The following is a 22996-nucleotide window of genomic DNA, read 5'->3' on the forward strand; positions in this document are numbered from 1 at the left end:
GAAAACCAGCAGATTCAGCCTCAACCTGCCTGTAATGTAATGATGCTGAGAAGACAGAAGCAGAAGCAACCCACCTCCACGACCAGCGGCAGTAGGTGTTGCTTTTGAGGCATGCTCTGCCCTGCTTACTGAGCCAGTCTGAGGCTTCCCTGCTAAAATCACATCCTTTGGCCATGCAGAGCATGCCTGCCCTGTAGTCCGGGATGAACACCGGTTGATAAATGCGCTCTGAATTCCTAAATAAGCCTTTTAACGCGAGGTGGAAACTGCCTTGGGGTGAAACCGAAAACGAGGAACAAACTCCCAAAAGGCCCATGGCAATCCTCATTCCTGCAGCCTAAAGTTCATGCAGCAACTGCGTGAGTTTCGCCCTGGCTGATATAAACGCACAAGGACGGTAATCCCGAACTGCTTCAGGCCACCGCGGCCCTGAGCGCGGCGAGCGCCGTGACAAGAATACGGGCGTTTGGGAATCGCCTTCCCGGGCTCCCGCACTACTATCGGCAACGAATGCGGAGCCGTGCGCGATCAAATATGTGATAAAAACCATAAAGAAAGCAAATTTTAACAAGTTTCCCGAGGCTCGTAGAGGGCTCGGAGCTTTGCGGTGGAGCAAGGGCAGCCCACAGCTGTGATAACGACTCCCCAGGCTTTACTCGATTAGCAGTCTCGGAGCAGAGAGGCGCATTTTTTAAAGCTCCGTCCTTCCCAGCTCGGCGCCGAGGCAGAACGACAGCACTGCAGCATCTCTCTCGGCCGGAGAGCTGCCCTACACCCGATGAGAAGTGCTCCCGACCGCAGCCCCCCCCTCAACCGCGGCCCCGCGCTCGCCCCGCAGCCGTGAGGCGGCGGAGGGAAGCGAGCCAGGCCTCTCGCCGGCTTCCCCAGCAGCAGCAACGGCTCGGCCGCAGCCTCTCCGAACGGGCAGGATTCCCCCCGCTCCTCCCCTCCGCGCACCGCCGGAGCGTTACCTCAGCGGGCCCGCGCCTTTGTGCTTCAGTCCATCCCTCCCCGCCAGCGGCGGGAGCCCCAGCACCACCGCGGCGAGCGGGCGGGCGGGGAAAGGGGCGGTGCACTATGTGGCAGGAAGGGACACCTGGGCTCCGCCCACAGCGCCCGCCCGCCCGCTGTGGATCACTATCTGGCAGCGAGCGGGGACGCGCCCGCCGCCCTTCCCCCGCCACCCCTCGGCCAAGTTTGAAGCCGAGGAAGGGTGAGGGGTGCCGGCGGCCGCAGCACTCCCCTCCGCCCCGGCTGCCCTCCATTGTTGGCCCGGCCTCAGCTCCCGCGCCTCAGCCGCGGCTGTACCTGCAGCCCTGGTGAGGCATCCTCCGGGAAGCGTTTGTTTCCCCATGGCGAGCGGGGTCTGCCGTGAGGAGATGGGCTCTGCAATGCCCGGTGCGCCGCTGAGGGGGTGTAAAATGAGGTGTATTATGAGGGAACAGTAAATAAAATCAACCCCCCCAAACGCAAAATAATACCTGTTTTGAGATAAGAATTAGAGACATTGGGGCTGAAAGGCAGCAGAAGGCTTATCCAGATGGCTCATGCCGCCAAGGGGAAGGCACCATCCGCAGGGAGACAGCGGCCCTGGCTAAAAAAAAAAGCTGTACGAAATACAAACCTCGTTTTGGCAAAAGCTATCCCTTTTTTTCCTTTGGCTTTCTGTAATTGTTCTGCGTCGCAGCTGAAATCATCCCTGCCTCAGTTCCCCACCCAACGTTACCGGTTTCTTGGTTTCAGGGCTGGTTTGCTCACATCCGAGCGGTTCTGGCCGGCCGTTTGAAGTTCCAGAAGCACCGGGTGATAGTTGTCCTTTATGTGCTAAAATGTCTGTGCTTTAATTGTGGTTTTAATTATCTCTAAAAGTCAGAAGTTGTCTAAAACAGGCTGGAAAGGCTTAAAAGTTCCCTTTGAAATCAGCAGGATTGCTTGCAGGTGTAAAACACAACTTTATGAAGGTTTGGGGACAAAACCTTTTCATTCTGTTTACTGCTCACTTTTAAATAGCCCCTTGGGGGCTGTGATCATGGGGAAATGAGCAGGGCTGGAGCAAGGGCAAGGTGAAGACACTACATGTCCAGGACCCTCTTCTGATGGAGTCAACAAAGAAGATCCAGCCTCACTGGCTGCTGCCATCACATCAGTATAGGAGATACAAGTCCATCAGAGAAAGGCAAGCAATGTCCCTTGGGAGTTAGAGAGTTCTTGGAGGAAAATGTGCTTGAAGCACCAAACTACCCAGCCATGGGGTGTTTGCATAGAGAGAGGATGCAGAACATAATATATACCCAGCACTGAGATGGTCTCACCTGCTCAGACCAGTGCTTTGGGAACCTGTAAATGCTGGCCACTAATAATGGGATGAGGTGGTATGGCATCTGTTATTTAATAAAGGCCTCTAACTATCTGGTGGTTGTAGGTAATTAAAACTTACCTTGGGCACTGTAAGAATATATACTTATGTGTGGGGTGTGCTATGAAGGTAGGAGCAATTGGCTTCTCCAATTTGTGTATTTATTCACTCATGGAATTAGTAGGGCTGTTCCTTGCATGTTCATCCCTTCTTTTTTATTTCCTGTTATTATCTGTATCATGTTTTAATAAACTTTCACAAAGTTTATTAAAAGGTCAAGAAATAGCAAGTTTTAGGTGTGGTTTGGAAAGTGAGGGTGATACTGCAATGAAATTGTTGGATTGGGACTTGCTTCAGATTCTGCACTCTGTATGGCCCAGACAACTGCTTAGCTAGATGGTGCTGGCATATGAGCAACAGGGTATGGACTGGCCACACACAGATTTCAGCTGGAAATTAGAGGAGAGTTGTTAATCATTTGAGCAATCAAATTTCATTTTTTTCAGAGGAAGTATTTGGAATGGAAAAATCTCACTGCTTTTGAGATGAAGTTTATGAAAGTCATTATATGATGTATTGTCTGCAACAGCAGGGGACAGACTTCATGTCTCAGTAGGCTGATTTGAGTGCTGAGGTGCTGCGTGACATTGATCACACACCTTGAAATTTGAATTTCAGAGGCACAGGTTGCTTAGCCCAGCAGATGCTTTCTGTGTTTATTGTAGGGTGAGTTTTCCTCTCCTGGGCATGTGGATGAGTTTTGCTTTAGTCCTGGAAAGATTATGGAGATGACAAGTGCTCATAAATCAGGCTATAAATGGATTACAAGGATGAAGAAGAAACTTTCCTGCATGGGAGAAACTTCTCCCATTAATTCTGGAGGTTTTGTTCCCTTCTTCTTAAACACTGCCAGGTGCTCTCGGAGAGTCACTGGCCTGTGACTGTGACAATGGGACTGTGGGACAGTTCTAGTTAGGCAGGTCTCTGTGCTGCAGCTCCTGCATGTGATGCAGCCAATGGAGATCCCTGCCTGTGCTGCCTGCCTGTGGGCTCCTGTGGTGCTTGAGGGCTGCTTTGTAGGCATCCTTCTGTGGAGTAGAAGAGCAGAGAGGACACGATGACATCCAGGACTGTTCTTTTGGGGTTCAGACTATAGCTTAGTGTATACAAAACACCAAACAACGAGTGAAACCAAACCCATAGGAAGCTACCACAACACTGCATTTTTGGCAAATGAGTCCTCAGACGTACATCCGGCTCTGTTACTCTCTCCGGACCTCACAGTGTTGCTCTGTCTGCGGTGTCAATGAAACCCTCTCTCTCTGTACATTTACTGCTAAATACATTGTAAAAAAACTCCACACGACAGGTAAAGTGTTTCATTTTTGGGGACCCAATCTGCCAGAAATACTTTGCCGCTTTACACGGTGCTGCAGCCTTTTCACCTTCTGTAAAGCCATGTGTCTAATCAGTGGACCGAGCTGAGCTACTCATTAGAAACTTGGCCAAACCACAAACATTTGTTTCCTTGCTCTATGCCAAACTCTAAGAAAGGAGGAGGGAGTGGCATGGAGCTCATGTTAATGAGTTCTTCATTCCCCACAGAGAGATAACCAGAGCACTGCTCAGAGATTCATCAACATTTTTTATTAGCACTTTAACGACCTACATGGAGGGTGGATTTTGGTTTTATTTTTAAGGAGTTACTTCAGCTAAGAGCTAGAGAATTCCTCATGCAGCTGTGGTTTAGGAAGCAGCTCAGGGGACATGCATGCCAAATTACTGTAGCTCTAGTTTAAAAAGAAATATATGCCACAAGGTTTCCTGGGTGCCTCCTTTTTCAATCAAGGGCATTATGTCCTCAATCTGTCTCTTCTGGGTTATGGACGGGGCGGGGGGGTTTAGTTTCTTTTGCAGTCTTTGCAGCTTCATGAGCCGTACAACAAAATGCCAAACACTTGTGGTACTGCATGTTCCCTGTGGACAAAGGACTGTAACAGCTCCCTGACCCCGATCGCTCTGGGAGGCAGGCTCCCTCAGGAGCAGTGAAAGGCATATCCAGGGTCCAGATCTTACAGACCTCTCCAGCTTCAGATGGCTCTATGAGGAACAAGGTTCCTAAATGCTGAGGCCTGGAACCTTTTCCACATTGCTGCAGGGTGAACCTTTAACCAAGGGATTCCGCGGTGCCTGCTGGGGTCTTGTGGTGGGAGACCTTGCCACAACCATCTACATATCACAGCAAGATCCTATGGTGAGAGAGCGCTCTCATGGGCTTGGTGAAGGCTGCTCAGATGTTACCTGATGTCACCCAAAGTTACAGCTTTCTTCCAATAAGGAACCACCATTGTGGCAGTTAATAATGGCAGCTGCTCCAGTCCTTTGGTTCGAAATGGACAAAGCTGCTGACCTTTTGCTGTCACTTAGGAGGGCTGTTGGATGGAAATTGCTGCACAGTCTCTTCCCATGCCTCCCCCGCTCCCCCGTGGCCAGATTTCCTTCTGGTCATCTGGAGAGGGCTGTGAGAATATATACATTAAAGACAGGGATGTAGTCAAATACTGCAGGATAAGCGGGCTTATGAGAGTATTATAAAGGAATACTCTTTACTTTTTCCTGAATCAAACCCCAAGTGTTTCCTGTCAGACCTCAATACAATGGGACACAAACGTACAGTTGATTACGTTCACATTTCCTCCAAGCCGCTGTCTCTTTCCTTCAAACACAGAGGACAGGAAAGGATGCTTTCTGCCCCCACTTGTGTCTCTTGACTGACTTTATCTCATTTGAAAAAGGATTTGAGACATTCAGCATTCGCTCTCTTCAGTGGGTCGCCTCCCTTCTCATGCGTTAGGATGGGAGAGATTGTAAATATGGAGTAATGCCTTTGAAATCAAGGAGAGCTTCACTGGGGTAACATCAGCATGAATGGAAACAAAATGAGGTCCATGGGGAATAAAATGCTAAGGCTGGGGGAAAAAAATAAATAAAAATCAAGACTCACAGCACTAGTCCAGAAGAATAGTAGCTCATACCATATAAAAACCCCATAGTTCTCATTTCCTCCTTATCCCTTCAGGACAGGAAAGAACATCCTGCTCTTCTAATACGAGTAAAATGCAAGTTATTTTTGGAAGCAGAAACTCTTGTTCCGAGCACATTTTTAAAAAGACATCTCTAATCTGTGATTCTGATGATGCATTTGGAGCACAGCACATCCTTTTGCATCAAGAAACCCACGTTTGGCGGCTCGGCACCATCTACACTGGGACAAAAGGTTTCTGTTGGTTGAACAACAAAGTAGGGATTCTTTGTCAGCATGTTAACTGTGACCTGAAGCTGAATTGCCATTTCTGATGGGGTGTGCAGTTCCCAGACCCACACCTTGTGGGAAGCCAGTACAACTGCCTGGGGAGAGGAACATGGAAGTGCAGGAGCATAAGGTCATGAGCTGGGGGATGTGAGGGTTGATTCAGTAGCTCTGAACAAGGCCTTCTGTACCTATCCTGGACTCCAGTGTAAGCTCCCACTTTCTTCTTCATTATCCCAGGACAAATTGGACACAGGACAAAGCTAGAGTCATCCCTTGCCCTCAGTGGTGATGCCTCTTTGCATGCTGTGCTTGTTGTTCTAACTCTGGCCCTGCAGAGGAGCATGTGGTGTAATTTCCTGGACAAAAGTTTTGAGGTTTAGAGCTTCAAGTCAAATTCAGGGCCTTTTGGGCAAACTGCTGCTTTTCATTTGTGATGGGTCACTTGAAAGGACCACACAGGGATGAAATCAGCCTCAAATTTGTTAATATGTGTTAACACTAATTCATGAATAATGTTTGGATTGTGCATAGGTAACTCTTACTCCCAAAGCCTCTTTTGAAGCAAATAAGAAGAACATATGTTAGCACAATCTCTAACGATAAGGATAAACAAATTGTAGAGGAGTTAATAATTTACCAATGCAAGATTAACAAATGGCGAATGTACTATAAAAAGAGCTCCACTTTCCCTTTAAAAACCACTCATAGAGTACAAGATTTTAGCTCCTCTCAGTGTCAAGGGCCCCAAATACCTAAGCAGACTCTTGGGAATGACCTCATCTGTAGTTTCTGAGCGTATTCCCAGGGATGTGTAATGCTAGGAATAGCAGGGTCAAAAGCCCCAAGGAGCAGTACGGGCCAGCAGCGCCTAAGGAGAGCTCGCTGGCATCTGCCAGCAGCATGTAAGCGTGTGCTCAGCACAATGTCCTTCTGTCACTGCAGCCATCGAGAGCATGCTTCAAAATCCATCGGGGGATATTCTTATGAAGTCAGTGGATTACTCGCATATTTGAAGCACTGATTTCCCTGGCGGGACAAACTGTGTTCAGTGTGTTTCATACGAAAGAACATGAGATTGTTGCTGCTGACTGTCTCGGTTTGTACTCAGACAGGAAGTGGATAAAGGCAGCGGGACTGATGATCAGGTCTGTGCAAACAGACACTGGAAACTCAAAACAAATCAGTCACAGAGGTATGTGGGTAGTGTGTGAGAGGAAAAACCTTTGCTTTGCCTGGCAAATCCCGGTAATTCTTCAGAGTGTTTTAACCAGCTCTTTCCTTGCTGATGACTTACCTTAAACTGCAAAGTCAGTGGTTTTAACTGGAGTATCTGAACTCCCTGGGACTCCGCAGGGGAAAGATACATGAATCTACACAGCAGACTTCAGTGTCACAGCTGTTTTGCTAAGGGAGATAAGGAAGCTATGGAGGAGTAAAAAATTGCCTTTAACAACAGTTATGTGTAATTCTACATACCATCACTTATATACTAGAAAATAATACACAGATCCACTATCTAAGTAGATTTCTGAATGTGTGTAAGTGTTATTCAGCAGAAGAAGCAGCTCAAACTACTGTGCAGAAAACAGACCTTGGATTGTTTAAAGATAGATGGCAAAAAGCTATCAAACATCAACACAGTTCCCTAAGCTTCACCAGAGTGGGAGATAAATCAGTACAAATTGAGTCTCTAGCCCCCTGTAGCTCTGCAAATCATCAAAAGAGACATTAATGTCATTAGCAAAACCAACAAACGTGCCTGTACTTATTACTTGTTTGTAATAAGATTTGGCTAGTGTATAATAAGCAGGCTGCAGAAGTCTTTTACAACCTCTGAGAACAGCCTGTCTACCACACTGAGGCTCACCAGAAAATTCCTGTTCTTTCCATGTAGTTACAACTTCCTCATCAGTTTCTGCCCCCTCAGATGGACTGACATTAGCATATGCAACGTGTCATATAAATCCATGTGAAATATATATATATACACATTAGTTTAGTTTGATTATTTATTCTACAAGAATAGTCTTTGATGAGGAATGCTTGTTTCCCAAGAGGCAATAACACTTTTCTGCCAAGTGGGACAGTGAGTTATGTTGTGTATTTGTGGTACATAGACACAGGATTACCCATTAGCTGGCTTGAACACATCTCATTGTGTATGGTTGACCAAGCCAGTTCTCTGTCTTGCTGGGATACTTTTTCTCCAGGCTTAAGCATGGCTGTAGTGATTTATTTAAACATGTGCCTAACTAAGGATATGCACAGCCTGAGGGAGGCTGGAATGGGACACATCCTAGAGTAGTTGCTGAGCTGGGATTCTGCTTTGGAACCCTGTGTCAAAAGCATAGATCAAGTGACAGCAAATGGCACTGAACAAAACTGCAATTTGTGCCATCACTCCGCAGAAAGTTGGGGGGTACTTCAGTCTTTGGTACAGGTTTGGGTGGTGCTGGGTGGGAAAATGGCACACAAATGTTCAGCTGACATTAAAGCAGATGAGAACAGCGGTGTTGGAGTTGACCTTCTGTCAAACCAAACGGCAGCTATGGATCCAGCATCCTGCCTGGCTTTCAGTTAGGAAACCAACTCCAAACCTTGCAGCTCTGCTCTATTTTTCTACAACTGGGGGGCTTTACAAAGCTATTGAATGAGAACATGAGAACCAGCTGCTTCACTTCCTTTTCCAACACCAGAGGTGTAAAGAGGCCAGCACACAGCCAAGAAATGGGGCCATGAGTCAGCTGGGAGTTTCTGAGCATCTGATTGATACCCTTACTCAGATTGAGTACTCCGGTGGCTGCTGCTGGGGCCAGCTCTCAGGTTCCTTTACTGTGTGTCCTCTGTGCTATGCTTTGAAGCTCAAATCAGTGACACGAGTGCTTTGCGAAGCTGGCATGGAGGTACCTGTTTTGTGATCCACCCTCAGTCACTTGCACCAGTGCTGTGCCCTCCACATTTGAGAAAGCTCCTCCTGGTTTACAAAATGTGTAACTCAGACCCTGCCTCTCTGCCTTGTGAGTGGGTGCTTGGGATGGTGCTGGGACTGTGGGAATAGCTCCTGCCCATCTCATGGATGAAAAATAAAGCCCCTTCACTTGTCATGTTGTTATCAGTGATTCAAAATGAGATAACAAAAATACTTTCCATGCTGTCTAACTAATTTCCTAGCAGAAAGATCCAGCTGCAGATATGATACACATGCTTGGTGCTTTCCAGGATTATCAGTGTAATTTTGAACACTAATGGAAAGATAACACTGAGTATTAAAAAAAAAAAACAACTCAAAACAACAGCTGTAAGGGACTGAACATGTAGTTCTGTTGCTGCTACAAACTTTGTGTATGAATGGCCTTCAGGAAAAAATATCAAATGTGCACCCCCACGTATGAGAGTTGAAGTTTTCAGATGTCCTAATGGACTGTCTTTCAAATCTCAGCACATCAGGTGTTGCCATAATTCATGACCTATCTTCCACCTTGGTGTACATATTCCCGACCCTTGACTGAAGTGTCCCAAGCCATGGATTTCTCTAATGGGATTTAACACTTTGTGCTTCGGTTTCGAAGCCTGCTAGCAGTCAGGCAACACCAGCCAGCTTTACTTGCAGAGTCCTTCTGGTTTGTGGGAAGCTTTAATTTCTCTCAAACTGGTGATTCAAGATTAATGAACTGCTGTGAATGCTCTGCTTTATCAGAGGAAATAGTTGGAGACTGAAGTCTTGGTCCCTAACAAGTCTTTTTGAGGATATTAACATGTCTTGCCAAGTCCTAGTAATTCCCTTGCAGCCAATGCGACATTCCGCAGAGGCCATAAGGCAAGACTGGAAAAGGGGATCATATGGCTCGATCCAAGATGAATTAGTTACTCCAGAGAAACACCCTGTGCATATGACTTCTTTGCAGACATGGATCTAAGGTCACAAAACCCACCAGATTTTGGTGAATCCATTCAAGACATCTATTGCCAAGATGTCTCATGTAAGAAAGAGAGGAATAGATTTTCAAAACAGAAATGAAAACCCATACAACATGATATCGTTAGGAAAACAAGTAGCCTTGAGGATTGGGGTTAAAAAAAGGAATTGGGGAAAAGGATATTGCACAGCTATGATTAGATTTTGTTTGCCTGCTCCCCTGTGAGAGAAGTGTCAGGAGGAGAAAACCAGAAAAATGCTAAACATATTCCCTGCAACGTACCTGATTATGCAAAATACTGTCCTTCTGGGAGCTGCCTACAGCAGGTTAAGCCTCACTTTCAGAAGATGAACAGCAGGTTTTCAATTATAGCATTTGAGACTCCTGAGTGGGGATTATGAGAAGATAGTGTAAATCAGACGGCCCTTTTAAGACATGCTTTTTATTCAGCAACAGGGCAAGCCCTCAGCCTGGTACTCTTGCAAGCACTCCAGGTATGCACAGTAAAGGACAGTACAAAGATCCCCAGAACATGCTCCAGGAGCAGCGGTGCATGGTTTGGTCTGGGAGGGGAGCAGTGCTTTGGATCCTGGGATGTTACCATTGCTGTGCCCTGCTAAAATGCCATATGGCTAATTGTGGGAATAGTGTTTGTGCCTGCTAGTTGGGTTACCTCTGTGCCACATGTTATTGCTGGGCTAATTCTCCAGCCTGAAGGGCAACTGGAATTTTACCAGCAGCTGCAGTGAAAAGAGGCCAGTAGGCAGTGCTTTGCATCTCCTTTGTGAAGGATCTTTACTTGGTTCATCACTCATTGTTCTGACAGTTGTCTCATTTGTTCACTTTTTACATCAAAATCCATCCCTCTAAAGCTTATGTTCAGCCTTAAGCTTCAGCATGTGCTGATTAATACTATTAAGTATTAATCATTCTGGAAATAGCTCTGTCTACTCTGCTATCAGTAGCTATCTTGATGACACACCGTCCTGGCTCCACATTGCTTCTCTGGGGGTGGCCTTCAAACAACTAAATAGGTGCACAGCAGGGGAGAGGGGTAGGGGGAAAAAGAAAGCAGAGGGTGATGCCCTTGGGTTGTGCCTCCATGTTTAGGAGCGTGTGCCAAGGTGTACTTAGCTGCAGTGTGATTCAGCCATGGTTTCTTCTGGGGAGGTCTGAGCTTCCCCTGTGCATCCCATCTGTCCTGGAGGAGACATCACACAACAAGATTGGGGTGGTAAAGATGGTCTAGGAAACCTTCCAAGAAGGGTCCTACTGTCACAGGCATCAAGGGCAGATGAGACCTGCACACAGGCGAGCCAGGTCTTGAAAATGCTTGGGAACCTGCAGTTCAAGTAAGTGTTGGTGTTGCTGCGTGACCTGCCCATATGGTTTTGTCTGTTTACTAGCCAGACTTCTGTGTATGCATCTCCTTAGAAAAAGGAAGGATATGCTGGAAGGCTTTGAAACCTTCTCCTGGATATATTAAGAAGTAACACCATGTGTGGAATCACCAGCAGAGAAATTCAACCAAGACTAAAAATAGAGGTTCCTTTTGCTTTCCTATTAAAACCAAAATGCTAATGTCCAGTTCTAAAATGCTCATTTTATTTGCCTAATAGACAGTCTTCAAACTAAAGTACCCTCTGGGGCAATGTCATGTTTCCTTCACAATTGAACCAGGTTTTCTCTTCTTTCTGACCACATACCTCACAGCTAGCTATGGCTACTGTGGAAAAATGCCAGCCATAGTAATAAGGTTGCAAGTAACACATTGCTAGCTTCTTTGAATATAATTCAGCTGCTGGAAAACAAATGATGGTTACCAGCATATGACCAGTCACCTGCCAGCTTCCTGGCCCATGGCTTAAGATCTTTGAATTAGTACAAAAATAATTCACAGTTAATGAAAAGCCTTCCTTTTCTGAAGGTCAATAGAGATGGCTCTGTCCATGATTGTACATGAAAAATTTCCACTACAATTGGCAAGTCACTTCCCTTGTCTTAGTTTTTCATTTTTAAATAGTACAAAGTACTTGCAAACCTGGCTTTTCCAGGTGCCAGGAGAACAAACCTCCCATAGAGCATTCGGTGGTCCCAGGTATACTGCTGTATGCTGCTGTACTGCAAGGTGCACATGATGAAATAGTCCTTGAATAGGAAAGCATGAGATCGTTTTTAAATATTGACAGTCCATGAGAATGTAAAATGCATGAGACATAAGTAAGAGTGGATCAGAATACTGCTATGGTAATTGTTTAAGAAATATTATGCTTTTATTCACAAATCAATAGACAAGTCAACAAGTTCATCTGAGATCACTGTGTATCTATTCGAGGCACTACAGTAGTATTGTATTTTAGTATCCTAGTATCCCATCGCACATGTCAAAATATTATATCGGTAGTTGAAATTAACTTAATTACCTGACTGCTTGGGCATTGATCATCTATTTTGACTCTGTGCTCCTTCAGGTAGTACTCTTCCTTCAACTCAAAGCATACTGTCAGCATTAACAGTGAATCATAGTCAGGAGCGAATAATCAGCTTGCAGCCTCATCTCTTTTCCAGCTAATGGTTTGCTATGAAGCATGTCTAAAAAGGCTGGAAATGAACAAAATTGAAAGTCAACTGAGCTACTTCCTGGCTTTTTACTATAGCAGCAATAATACCTGCATCACTCAACAAATTGACTGAAAAAACCCTGATTTTTTGCTGTCAGCACCATTGGGAAAAAGCCAAAGTTCCCCTCTAAGTTACAGCAGTACTGCCCAAGTGAAGCAAATGTAAAAAATTACAATTCTGTGGGGTTTTTTCCTCCCTCCATGAATGTGGTGCATTTCTTGTATTACAGGCTAAGACATCCTATTCAGACACATTGCTTTTTAATCAAATGCTTTCCTTTTACCTGTTGCTTGATATTAACCCACTGCTCCTCCTCTGGATCCTCTCCTCCATCTCTGTGCTCCCCTTCCCCTTCTGCTGCTGCGCTGTTTAAGTTAACATCAGTTTCAAAAGTTCCCTTTTAATCAGCCCTAGCCTGCTGGCATGAGCTGTCAGCAGTATTCATTTCTCTAGGCTCTTGCCTTATGTTGCATTACCTTGGCAACAAGATTTAGCAGCAAGGCAGTAGCCTTGAACTTGTTGGAGTCTGTTGCAATGCGCTGAGCATGTATTACTCTCAGGCACCTCGGGTTGCTATAACAACTACTAACAATAAAACTCATCTCCTGGCTTTAAATACAGGAACTTTTACAGTCCGTTTCCTGACAGAGCTGCAGCAGTATTATGTGGATCCTGGCTTGCTTGTTTTGCTTTCTTCTTCCTTTTTGCACATGATAGCAGCCTCCAGGAATGAGGCACTGAGGCTCGGCAATGGGTATTGCAACCAGTGGCAGCAAGAGTGGGTGCTACTGGTGCTGGGTGAACAAAAAGTCAAGTGACCACAGGGACAATGTGAGGCACAGAGCCCCAGCAGCAAACCCCAAACAGTTCAGGCTGCAGGCTGCATTCAGTGATGCTCAGTGCCTACCTGCACCAGGCCTTCGGCTGTGGCAAATACTTCCTGCACAGCTGCTAATGGTGTCCTTAGGAGGAGACAGCAGCCATCAGACAGGCACTTCTGGTCTCTAGCAGCACGAATGTTTTCTCCCACTCTCGTAAATAGCCAGCAGGCATTACTGATGAGAATAAAGTAGCAGTGCTAGTGTGGGGAGATGTGCAAGGGACTGATGACTGCCATAGAATCATAGAAGGTCTTGAGTTGGAAGGGGCCCATAAGGATCATTGAGTCCAACTCCCTGCTCCTCGCAGGACTACATTAATACTAAATCAGATGATTAAGAGCATCCTCCAGATGCTCCTTGAACTCTGACATGCTTGGTGCTGTGGGGAGCCTGTTCCAGTGATCGACCACCCTTCCAGTAAAGAATCTTTTCCTAATGACCAATCTGAACTTCCCCTGACACAGCTTCATTCCATCTCCTCGTGTCCTGTTGCTGGTTACCAAAGAGAGGAGATCAGCACCAGGATTACCCCATCCCAGGTACAGATGTGTACTCATGTATATGTGCCCTGCTCAGCACAGGCTGTCACGACACAAATGTCACAAATTAGGTCTGAATCACTCATGTTAGGTATTAAGAAAAGCTTCCACCTCTTAGCAGAGCCAAGTCTTCCAGTGCCAGAGAAGCCCTTTATAAGGAACACTTTCAGTCAATGGAAATGCAGGGTGAGGATGTAAATTGAGCCAGTGGAGCATTAGGAACCATGGAAATTTCCCAGCAGCTCACCCGCTGCCCTGTCACATCTCCTTCCTGTGGCTTCATTCATGAGGACAGTGCAAAGCACTCATCCTTTTCCTGTATGTCACTGCCATGAGTATCTCGTGCAGACTTCACATCATTCTCACTTTTCCATTGCACAGGTCAAATTTCTTCAAAGGGATGGAATTCATTACCCGTGACTTGAACAATGGAAAGGCTTGTTTAAGAATAACTCAGGATACAGCACGTTTCAAGCACTGTGAGGGATGCAAACAGGAACAGAAGAGAAGCAGCAGATCTTTCCTTCTTTAGGAGTGAAGACCAGCTCCCACAGCCAGGAAGCACTGATGGTGATACAGCTATTAGTGAAATGTGGGAGGAGGCAGAGCTCTGTCTGAGCAAAACTCTGTTTTGACTGATTTTAAACTATAAAAATGGTGCTTTTCATTTCCCACAACTGCTGCCAGGGAAGGACAGTGGTTGCGGGTGGCAGGAGGGCTGGAGGGCTGGTGTCACACTGCTTTCCAGTGACTGCCACCCTGTGGGACCAGAGGCTGTGGCCCCTCGGGGACCCCAAGCTGAGAGCACCACCTGGACCCAGAGGTCTTTTAGAAATGACCCAAATAGGACCCACGTGTGCAATGATATCCTGCTGATGATAACAGAATCAGTGCATGACAGAAAGGTTGCAAGCAAGGAGCATTCCTGGATATGCACCTTCTCTTTACAGGGACCCTTTTCATTGCTTTCTTTGCTTTTTCAGGCTCTCTCTTGCTCTTGCAGAGTTCTGAGTAAGCATTCCCCATACTGAGTTGCTAAGAGCCGAGCATCTAACTTGACAGGGATACCCCAGCCCCCAAACTTCTCTGGAGCTCCTTGCATTCCATGTTTCATTTGGCAAAAAAAAATCATCTTTTTTGACTCCTAATCTAAAGTTTTGGTTTCACAGGTAAAAATAACTGATCAAACAAAAGGAGCCTTTGCTTTAAGGAAAAAAGCTCATTTGAAAAGCCTAGGGCTCAGCTGTGCAGTTAGATCTCATGAGGGCAGTGTCCAAAGACCTGAAATATCATAGATGTGGTCTCGGATGGTCCCAGACCTCTCATGGATATGGGCTATGGATCACTGTCCCTTGGGCACTGAAGTTGAAAAGTGTGGCCAGGCATCAAACTAAAGCACCCAAACAGCCTCAGAGTTTGGTGTAATGTACAGCACATGTGTCAGCACCCAGGGTTGTGCCAGGGTAAGGCCAGTTACAGGACCCAGGCTACATTTTTAAGCTTTACACATGCAGAATGTTTAATCCCAACTTTTCCGCTCTGTCCTGTTATCTGAAACAGACAGAAACCCAATACTTTGTGTCTGGACTCCTGCACCCACTGGAGTAAACATCTGTTTCTTGTACTGTGATTCATTTAATATATTGCACAGCACAGGACACCAAATTATTTCCACACATTCAGGCCCAAGGAATTTTTCGGCAGGTGAGTGTGTCTTGCTCACAAACGCAGTGACTTTGAGTGCAAGTTGGGGCTTATAAAATGTGGCCCATAGAGATACATATATATTTATGTAATATATATGATCTATATTTATAAAAATATATGTTCATAAATATATATATTTAAAATTAGATTTCTACTATACTACAAATGTTAGTTAGAAACCAAATCCATGCCTGGTCCCTTACTGCTAATCCCAGATGTCAGAGACTTGGATTAGCATTGGCCAAAGGAGATGCGCCACTACCCCAAGCTTGCCCCCTGGGCAGACAGGGAGAGAAGCAGTGTTATGGAAGGCAAAGGCACCTGGCTGCGTTAGTTTTATTGCTGGAGCAGATAAGGAAACCTTGTGTAATAAAAACGCTTCCCAGGTGTCGGGCCAAAACACAGGCAGGTCACTGCACCCTGTTATCGTTTGTGATAGCGAGGACTTTGAGGAAGAATGGGATCATATGAACTGAACAAAAGCCTCTGTTGTGCAATAAGCATGATTTTCATATTTAAATACAGAACACATACATAAATATATCCAGTTCATCAGGATATAGTTCCTCAGCAGCATGGAGTTTTATGCAAGCTGAACAAATGATCTCCTAAATCACTTACCAGGGCACCAGTGAACACCGTGGCCTCTTGCATGCATTAGATCCAGCTTTTCCCATCTTTTGTCCTGCTAGAACAGACAAGGGAAACCTAAGAAGTGCTGGGAATGGCCACGAGGCTCACATTTCATTTGCAAACAGGCGAGTGCAGGTGAGCAGGGATGTGTGTGCAGCTTGGCGTTGAAACAGACCAGGCAGAGAACTCAGTGAACGCTTCATTTTCATCCTCATCACTGAAGGTTTACAAGCAAACTCGTAACATCTGGTATTTAACTGAAGGGAGCAGACGTGGAAGTCCTCAGATATCTACCTGGCCTGCTGCTGCCTCCCTTTCCTTTCCAAATGCAGCTGCTGGGAACCACCCAACCATGATCAACTTCCCGTCCTGGCTGGATAAATTGTCCTCCCAAGAAAACCTCAGATAAGATCTCCAGATAGGCTTGTTTCTTCTCTCCCTGCTATCTTTTCCCCCAAACACACCATGTGTTGTCGCAGTTTCCAGTTTCACTGTTTCTAAACACACAGAATTTATTTTAAATGCGATCCAAAAGGACTTGTGCCACATGTTTGAAACTTCCATTTAGCTCGGAGCTGAGAGCTTAAAATACAAGCAGTTTACTGTCAAACCATTCTCAGGCCTTTCCTTGCCTTGGCACATTACAGCACTGCTGTTATACACTACCAAAACACCGTCATTGCTTGTTGTTAGGTAATTTTCTAGGGTGGAAATAGGAAGAAAACTGGACTTAACATACTTGCTGTCTCCCACATGGGCATAGGTGTGCTTCAGGCAGGATGTGAGCTTGCTGAGCCAGTGCAGAAGCATGAATGTGACCAAACTCACTGCAGGGCTTTTGTGAGTAAAACAACTTGCACGTGACAGTTTGCAGGACAGCCCCTGCAGAGCACAAACACAAGTGGGTGGCTGTTGTCCAGGCAATCCTGGCGCTGTCACACAGATGGGAGGGGATGTTTGGTCATACGTGTATCATCGTATCCTGGGCTGCATCAAAAGGAGCGTGACCAGCAGGTTGAAGGAGGTGATCCTGCCCCTCTGCTCTGCTCTCGTGAGACCTCACTTGGAGTATTGTGTGCAGTTCTGGTGTCCTCACCATAAAAAGGACATGGAACTGTTGGAACAAGTCCAGAGGAGGACCACGAGGATGATCAGGGGAATGGAGCACCTCCCGTATGAAGACAGGCTGAGAAAGTTGGGGCTGTTCAGCCTGGAGAAGAGAAGGCTGTGTGGAGACCTCCAGTATCTGAAAGGGGCCTCTAAGGATATTGGGGAGGGACTCTTCATCAGGAACTGTAGTGACAGGACAAGGGGTAACGGGTTAAAACGTAAACAGGGGAAGTTCAGGTTAGATATAAGGAGGAAGTTCTTTACTGTAAGGGTGGTGAGGCACTGGAATGGGTTGCCCAGGGAGGTTGTGAATGCTCCATCCCTGGCAGTGTTCAAGGCCAGGCTGGACAGAGCCTTGGGCAACATGATCTAGTGTGAGGCATCCCTGCCCATGGCCGGGGGGTTGTAACTGGACAGTCTTAAGGTCCTTTCCAACCAAAACCATTCTATGATTCTATGACTGTAAAAAGTATGTTTTGGCCCCGTGTTGGCAGGCGGAGATCAATCCCCCTTCCCACCTCCAACCCCCTGTTGGTCTCCTAAAATGTTTCCTGTCTTGGAAGCAGTGCCGAGGCTGCAATAGTGGGACCACGTCAATGGGATTGCCCAATGGTGCCTGTGGCCACAGCCCTCCTATTCCCACAGGCCGCAGTGGGAAAGCAGAGCTGAAAGCATCCTTTCACCTGTTCGGTGTTCTAGGAGATGTCCCACCACTGGCAGGACCAAAAGCCAGGCTCAGAGTGAGCTGAGCTGTAGCATACCCGGTCCTCAGTGATGGCTGTGCAGATCTTCAGCCCCATGCTACAAATCCCCATTTCCTATTGCTGTCTCCCACAGCATCCTGCATCACAACCAGTGTTTTGGGGTAAAAAAGATGTGTCTCAGTCACAGACTGGTCACTGGGTCAGCCTCTGATACCACGGACTCACCAAGGTGTCAAACGGCTCCCATCATGAAAAGGTTGTGGGCTTGCTTGAAGTGGGCAGAGGTCAGCCTGGAAAATCAGATTGCAAAACAGGAGTCTGAATTTCACATGTGCCCAACAGGAAAAGGTGAATGGAATTGTTACAACCACAATAAAGGTATCATGGGTATAGAAGGGTTGATAAGATAAAGGGAGTTTTTTTATGGCTTATTTCCCAGCTTTGATCACTTGAGACAGATAAAGATTACAAAGGAGTTTATGGCTCTGTCACTTAGTGAGGTTGGTCTCAGGCAAGTTTGGTTGCTACTTGTCAGATCTTTCTTCCTCTTTCATAATCTGATGCAAATACAGCACTGTAAGAACATAAAAGATAGCCCAATTAGGACAATCTAGTTACAGCAAGGTAGATTGAAGTGCCTTCATAAACCACCTTTGCAACAGAACTTGAACCATTTCAGCTGAGATCAAACAGACGTTTAGAAAGGGTAGTTTCATCTCTTAAAACATTCCAGATTATGTATCATAGATAGCACTGCCTGATAAATAAATTATTAAAGTATTTTACATTATCTACATTGGTAGGTTCATTAGGGCCACTTCAAAGCTTCCCAGAGACCCCAAATGCCCAGGAAACAAGCATCAAACATTTTGGCTTAACTGGAAAGCTCATTCTGCTTTCTCTTATTTAACTTAATAGTCATATATTATTCAAACAAAATAAATAGTGCTGCCTCCTGTGCTCATCTGGGCAAAGCCTTTAGCAGCAATCCACTGGCTTGTGGGCATCCACCAGGCTCTGCATGGGCCACATCTCAGCACCAGTCCTCTATGCTCTCCAGTCCCCCACCCAGGCTCATCCATGGGCTTAATGGGAGTCCTGCAGGGTCAGGCCACTGGTGGTACTGGGATGCTTACAGTGTTTAGACCTAGGTCTCTGCAGACAGGCAGGACACCAGCCAATGGAGCACAGTCACGCCTCCACCTTTAAAATGGCTATTTACTGCAGAGGACTTGTCACGAGGCTCATCAAATGTCTGAAAAATGCTTTCTGGCCTGAATCCATCTTTTCTTACTAGATCATTCCTCTTCTGGAATGAGCTTCCCATGAAGAATACTCATCAGTATGTCTTTATTAGTTCTACAAGGAAAGGAAGAAAATTAGTCTAAATTTTAGTGCTCAATGAGCCAGAACCAGTTAGAAGTAACCTCTGGGTACAGAAGCCTTCACAACATGGCTCTGCAGTACCTGGTGCTCAATAGCAACTAAGAAGCTCTTGCAGACATCAATATATTCCCTTCTATTTTCTGCTTCCTTTGGCACATTTTTAGGAGACGGGAATGCAGACTTTTTTCTATTTTAGCCATTATTAAATCAAGATCTTGATCAGGAAGACAGAATGAGGACACATTTTGGTCACCAAACAATACAGTAAGGTGCTCTCAGTGGTGGCTTAATTTGTTTTAAATTACAGAGAGACATCAATATCACATTGATAGTCTGCCCATACTGGTGCTTGTTATTCCTGCCCTGAGCTGGGACCAAAGCAGAGAAAGGTAATCAAATTCAATCCTCTTGGTGTGCTTCCCTCTCACTCTGGGGCTGTAGGGTAGCTACAGGAGGCAGAACAGATCTCCTCTCACACTGTAGCTGCTCTCCTTGGCCTGGCTGTAGATGGGCAGGATGTCATCTCCAGACCTGTAGGAATTAATTAGGCATGTTCAATGAAGATGCTGAGCCCTGTCCTTCCCCTTGTATGCTGAACACTGTGAGCAGCCTGGTTATTTCATGCTCTGGACAGTCCCCAAGCTGCACTCCCACATAGGAGGTTTATTTTCTTTCCTTCTCTATTTGATTGCTGCTGCTCCCACAGCCCGTTAGCTAACCCAAACTGATTTAATAATGATTCACTGGCAAAAAAAAAAAGGTAACCAAACAAACAATTCCACTGGCACAGGTGTTAAGATCACCTTGCATTTAGTCACCGCCCTAAATTCAGCCAAACCGAAAGCTCTGCATGGCAGGAAGAGGCCACACACTATTAGCTCTGCCCCTAGAAAGAGAGTGTGGAGCATGTGGCCTATGCCAAGGAAGGGCTAGAGTCTCCCGTTCTCTTGGGTACAATGCGCACAAGCCAGGAGCATAGGTGAGGAAAAGGCATCCCTGTGGTACAACTAGAAAGGCACATGATGGACATTAGGAATGCTTTGGATTGCCTGTCCTGGGTTCAGCAGTAGCAGTCATTTTTTCTACTTCTTAGTAGCTGGTGCAGTGCTCTGTTTTAGACTTTTGGCCTGGGAACAGCGCTGACAAAACCGATGTTTTTAGTTGCTGCTCAATAATGTTTACTCTGACCAAGGACTTTCTGGGTCTCATGCTCTGCCAGGGAGAACGGGAAACTGGGAGGAAGCAAAGACAGGACACCTGACCCAAACTGACCAAAGAGTTATTCCATACCACAGCATGTCATGCCCACTATATAAACTGGGGGCAGTTACCCAGAAGGGCTTGGATCACTGCTAGGGTCGGGCTGGGTATCAGTCGGTGGGTGGTCAGCGGTTGTATTCTCTTCACTTGTTATTTACCTTATCGTTATTATTATTGGTGGTAGCAGTAGTGATTTGTGTTATACCTTAGTTACTGGGCTGTTCGTATCTCAACCCGTGGGAGTTACATTCTTTCCATCCTCCTCCCCATCCCTCCGGGAGCGGAGGGAGGAAGGTGAGGGAGTGAGCGAGCAGCTATGTGGTTCTGAGTTACTGACTGGACTTAAACCATGACACTGCCCCATTCCCTTTCCCTGGGCTGGCACAGAGCTCAGCAGGTGCAGAGCTCTCCACAACCCTCTATCAAGATCTGCAGTCAAATGCAGAATCTAACCCCAAATTATTACCATGAGTCAGAGGAGACTGAAGGGGCCATTTCACAACCCTGACTGCATCCAGCTGTAGAGTTTGCCATTGGCAAATGATCTCTGTGATCATCGTGCCAGTGCTGCAGTGCTTTTAAAATGTCCTGACATGTGCTTTAGCATGAGCACTGCTGGGTTCTGGCTGGTGTCCAGGTAATGAATCTTCTCAGCAAGCATTCTGCAGGGCGAGCATAACGTGGTCTGTAACACAAACGCAAAACACGGATGTTTTTACCCTGAGGGGGACACTGATGTGATGATCTAAATGGGCCCTTCCGGCCCAGGCTGCCGGGATTGTGTAAGTCCCTTGTGGGCAAGGCTGGAAGATGGGGGAGAATAATCGGGAAACAGCAATTAGCTTCACCCAAGCAGACTAACAGGGGAAGAAAACTCTTCCTACTCTAACAAGTCATGGTCACCGGCTTTCCCCCTTCTCTCCTGTTCCTCCTCAAGGACAGCCTGCAGCCCTGGCCTCATCCAACGGTCTTTCTCAATGCTGGGATGCTGGTTGCAGGACAGACCTTTTATTCTGTCAGATCACAGATGTTGCAGTGTTATGCCCTAGATTTTACCTGAGATGTATGAGACAGAGCTCCACAATGTGGAGAGCCACAGAGGGCAGCAGCAGGGCTGCAGGGGGGCTAGAATGGCTCAGCCTGGAGAAGAGAGAGAAGAGGGAGCCAGACCCTTTCCATATGTGCATAGCAAAACGGCAAGGGGCAAGCTGCAATGAGGAAATTAGAATCACAGAATAGTTAGGGTTGGAAAGGACCTTAATATCATGAAGTTCCAACCCCCAAATTCTGCTTGGCTATCAGGAATAAAGCGTTTCACTCCAGGGTGGTCAGCACTACCACGGGAGGCTGTGCTTCTCTGTTCTTGGAGATATGCAAAACCCAGCAGGAGAGTTCCTAAACAACCTGCTCTAGCTTTTAAAAGCTGGCCTTGCTTTTAGCAGGGGGTTGGGTTAGAGACCTCCGAAAACCTCTTCCCCCCCATGAATTATTCTACATGTCTCTCATCTTGTTTTTGCTTCATGCTTCCCCTGGAAATACATTAGAAATACATTAGTAGTGTGGGAGACCCAGGTGGCTCAGTAAAAGCCTGGACTGTGTTGGCTCACTAAATGCAGCAGCAAACATTTGTCAGTTTGTGGGTAAAGCTCTGCAGGCTATGCCATTGGTGTGGACTGAGGGAGAAGAAGGATGAAGGGCAAAGTAGCTGTGGCTGCACCTTTTCTCCTCCGGAAGAATGCCAACAGACTGAAGCCCAAGGACCAGTTTCACGAGCTGATCTTGTATCCAAACAGTTCTCCCCTGCCAGCGGGATGCTGCACTTAGTGCCCAGCCTGTGTATCTCTGAGGGGCTAGTACTGAGCATTTCCTAGTCCTAAGGGCCCAGCTGGGCATCTGCTCTCCTAATGAGTTCCCAGGATGCACGGGAGACCCTGAACTAGGGTGGGTTTGTTTCACTGAGCTCCACATTTTCCTTCTCTCTTCTTCCTCATGGAAGAAAGGGTGGCTGAAGCACTGTCCCAGCGTGGGGGACAGAGGGTCCCCAGGGCACTGACTGCTGCAAGCAAACCCCTCCAGCCCAGATGCAGTTACAAAGGAGCTTTTTTACTTTGTTATAGCCTTTCTTGGTGGTTATCTTCTCATTCCTGCATTTCTGTAACTGCCTCCTAGCTTTGTGAATAGGGTTGACTTATAGCCCCCCTGTAAAACACTGCCGGGGCAGAGGAGAGTGGTGGAAGGTGTTTTCATCAGGAGCATGCATGACAAACACCCGTATTTTACAACAGTTCCACTCACTGTTGTTACAAACACTGTTGTTACTCCTCCCTTCCAAGCACAAAACTGATGGTAATCTATCTTGAAAAGTAGATGGGGGAGCCTTGTGCTGAGGCCTTGAACAGTGATGGGATGCGGGATGCTGCCGTTCTTCTGCAGCTGTGCTCAGCCCCAGAGAGCGAGGAGTGCCAGTGCTCACTCACCCGCTCCTCCGGCACACCGGGCCCTGCTCTGGCTCCTTCCCGCCCGCCTCGGCCGCTCCCCAGCACTGGTGGCTCCGGAGCCAGGCCGGGC

At 46.6% G+C, this 22996-nt stretch overlaps 1 protein-coding gene across 1 annotated transcript in view; it reads right to left on the minus strand.

The window, feature by feature from the left end:
- ADD3 (adducin 3) overlaps positions 1-1000 on the minus strand; it is a 101369-nt gene extending 100369 nt beyond the window's left edge. The window contains exon 1 of the mRNA XM_080622164.1: positions 972-1000. The gene's annotated coding sequence lies outside the window, so the exon portion shown is untranslated. The remainder of the gene's footprint in view (positions 1-971) is intronic.
- Between the last annotated feature and the right edge of the window lie 21996 nt (positions 1001-22996).

The sequence above is a fragment of the Psittacula echo genome (assembly GCF_963264785.1).
Source record: "Psittacula echo genome assembly, chromosome: 6".
NCBI lineage: Eukaryota > Metazoa > Chordata > Aves > Psittaciformes > Psittacidae > Psittacula > Psittacula echo.